The sequence below is a fragment of the Rutidosis leptorrhynchoides genome, chromosome 6, assembly GCF_046630445.1.
Source record: "Rutidosis leptorrhynchoides isolate AG116_Rl617_1_P2 chromosome 6, CSIRO_AGI_Rlap_v1, whole genome shotgun sequence".
NCBI lineage: Eukaryota > Viridiplantae > Streptophyta > Magnoliopsida > Asterales > Asteraceae > Rutidosis > Rutidosis leptorrhynchoides.
This window is the reverse complement of record NC_092338.1, coordinates 77,467,813-77,471,731: the sequence shown is the minus strand read 5'-3', so window position 1 is coordinate 77,471,731 and position 3,919 is coordinate 77,467,813.

Sequence of the window (3,919 nt, the reverse complement as noted above, 5' to 3'; positions counted from 1 at the left end):
AATAGTCCATCAGTCATAAATATAAAGAGCGAAAGCCTTCGTCAAATTATTCTTATTCCCGAAGTTAAATATTCCAACTAATTGGGGATTCGAATTGTAACAAGGTTTTAATACTTTGTTTAATGAATACACCAGGTTATCGACTGCGTGTAAACCAAGGTTTTACTACTTTGTTAACAATTACACCAATTACCCTTGAATGTAATTCACCCCTGTTTCAACAAGTCTATTAACTATTAATCCAGTTCCGTGTCCGGTAAAATGAATAATTATTGGTATTTATAGATATCCCGCCCACCGTACCCAGTCAAGCGTGTGTGGTTATATATAAATACGTCAAATTATAAGTTTGTATATTAAATTAACAAGGTATTGTTTAGTTAATATAAAACCCATTAATAGCTCATAGTCTAATTTTCACAAGTGTCGTTCTTTTATCCAAACTCCAATTATGGTACAAAGCCCAATTACCCAATTTTAATATTTTTAGCCCAACATCATGATTACTTTGGTATTAAATAAGCATAATAATAACTTAGCTACGAGACATTAAATTAAAAAGGTTGAACATAACTTACAATGATTAAAAATAGCGTAGCGTTACACGGACAGAATTTTGACTTACACCCTTACAACATTCGCTAACATACCCTTATTATTAGGATTTAAAATTAAAATTAAAATTAAAATATAAATATATATATAATTTACGTATGATGAAGAAGGAAAAAGATGATTAAAAACGATCAAAATGCGTTGGCTTTTATAGGCAGTTTTGTCCAGGGTCTCTCCGCGACTCGCGGCACTTTTGCACTACAAACTCCGCAACTCGCGGAGTTTGCTTTACAGCTCACACAAGTTTGGATCTTCTTTGCCGACGGTTTATTATATAAATATAATTTATATAATTAATTAATTATATATTATATTATATTTATATACATAGTTAACTTGTAATTTTTAGTCCGTTGCGTCGAGCGTCGAGAGTTGACTCTGGTCCCAGTTCCGGATTTTCGAACGTCCTTGCGTACAATTTAATATCTTGTACTTTGCGTTTTGAATCTTGTACTCTTGTAATTTTGAGACGTTTCTTATCAATAATTGGAACCTCTTTGATTGTATTTTGTACTTTTGAGTTTTTTGGTCGTTTGCGTCTTCAATTCGTCGAATCTGTCTTTTTTCTTCACCTTTTATTATTTAAACGAATATCACTTGTAAATAGAACAGTTGCAACTAAAAGCTTGTCTTTCTTGAGGAATAATGCTATGAAATATATGTTCGTTTTTAGCATTATCAAGGGTTTATACCTAATTTGTGTTAATACTTGTATTTATACTAACTCTAGTTTAAACAATTAGCACATAAGTCCCTAAAGTTATCAAAAATTAAACATAAAAGGGGTGGGGAGGGGGTTCGGCCGTGGCCCACATGGGAAGTATTCCCGGGCTCGTATTATCCAATTCCTTGAAATCGTGGTTCGTTTTAAGTGCCGTTTAGTCATACCGAAGGCCCAGAACGCTAACCCGATCGTTAAACGCAACCAATTATTTAATTTATTAAAAACCCAATAAATTAAATATTTTAAAAAGTTAATAATTAATAAAATTAATTATTAAAATAAACCCGAGCGTTTCGTTGCTCAAAAAGCTATTATCAAAATCGTATCGTTTTTATCGTATTTCATTATTCAAAATATTTATTTGAATTAATATCAACCCATATTAATTATTAAAACCCTCTGAAGATCAAGTACGCATTTAATACACGTAAACACATAAAAGTTAAATAATCGCCGTTAAATAAACTAACGGAAGGTTAACGAAAGTAACGGAAAAATCAGGGTTGTTACATTACCCACCTGTTATTGAAAATTTCGTCCTGAAATTTTAGTGATCATCCGCTGAAGTAGTTTCCTCTGGAAACAATTGCGGATATTTCAGCCTCATCTGGTCTTCACGCTCCCACGTGAATTCTGGTCCTCTTCTCGCGTTCCAACGAACTTTAACGATAGGAATTCTACTTTGCTTCAATTGTTTGACCTCTCGGCCCAAGATTTAAACAGGTTCCTCAATGAAATGAAGTTTTTCGTCGATACGTAGTTCCTCTAAAAGAATAATCAAATTATCATCGACTAGGCACTTCTTTAGATTGGATACATGGAAAACGTCATGAATACCGCTAAGTGTTTGTGGCAGTTCCAATCTGTAAGCTACTGGTCCAACTCTTTCAGTTATCTCAAACGGTCCAACATATCTAGGACTCAGTTTACCTCGTTTCCCCCGAATCGTACAACACCCTTCCAAGGTGATACCTTAAGCATAACCTTGTCACCAACTTGGAACTCTATGTCCTTCTGCCTAACATCGACGTAACTCTTTTGACGACTTTGAGCCGTTCCCAATTGTTCCTGAATCTGTAGGACTTTCTCAGTCGTCTCCTGAATAATCTCAGGACCTGTCAACTGACTATCTCCCAACCCGCTCCAATAAACGGGAGATCTACACTTCCTTCCGTAAAATGCCTCGAAAGGTGCAGCTTTAATACTCGCATGGTAGCTGTTATCGTATGAGAACTCAGCTAGTGGTAAATACTTATCCCATCTGTTTTCGAAATCAATGACACACGCTCTCAACATGTCCTCAAACATCTGAATAGTTCGTTCACTCTAGCCATCCGTCTGGGGTGATATGCTGTACTCATATCTAAACAGGTCCCCATTGCTTTCTGTAATGATTGCCAAAACCTGGAAGTAAATCTGCTGTCGCGGTCGGATATAATGGATATAGGCACTGCATGCCTAGAGACGACTTCCTTAATGTAGATTTGAGCCAACTTCTCCATTTTATCAGTTTCCCTTATCAGCAAAAAGTGTGCGGACTTAGTGAGACGATCCACGATAACCCAAATAGTATCGTGACCTCCCGCCGTTCTTGGTAGTTTTGTGATGAAGTCCATGGAAATTCCTTCCCACTTCTACTGGGGGAATCTCTGGTTGAGTTAATAATCCTGATGGCTTCTGATGTTCAGCCTTGACTTTAGCGCAAGTTAAGTACTTCCCGACATAGGTAGCAATGTCAGCTTTCAAATTCGGCCACCAATAAAACGCCTTCAAATCCTGGTACATCTTATCTGATCCCGGATGAATTGAGTATCTCGACTTGTGCGCTTCTTCCAACACTAGCTCTCTTAATCCACCAAACTTTGGTACCCAAATTCGGTTAGCAGAGTACCGTGTTCCGTCTCCTTGATGTCAAACTTCTTATCCATCACTTTGAGAAATTCAACATCAACATTCTCTTATTTCATGGCTTCTTGTTGTGCTTCGCGGATTTGTGATGTCAGATTCGTACGGACAACTATGTTAAGAGCTTTAACCCTAAGAGATTTCTCTCGCTCCTTCCTACTTAAGGCATCTGCCACAACATTCACCTTGCCCGGATGGTATTGAAGTTCGTAGTTATAATCGTTAAGTAGTTCCATCCAACGTCGTTGTCTCATGTTAAGCTGTTTCTGATCGAATATGTGCTGTAAACTCTTATGGTCAGTGAAGATAGTGAACTTGGTTCCAAACAGGTAGTGTCTCCACATTTTAAGTGCAAAGACAACAGCTCCTAACTCAAGATCGTGCGTAGTGTAGTTCTGCTCGTGTATCTTTAACTGACGCGATCCATAAGCAATAACTTTTTTTCGTTGCATAAGCACGCAACCCATTCCTTGACGTGAGGCATCACAATAAACCACAAAATCTTCACCTCCCTTGGGTAGAGACAATACTGGTGCAGTTGTTAACTTCTCCTTCAACAACTAAAATGCAGTCTCTTGCGGTTCTGACCACTCAAACTTCTTGCCCTTATGAGTCAACGCGGTTAATGGTCGGGCGATCTTAGAGAATCCTTCAATGAATCTCTGGTAGTAACCA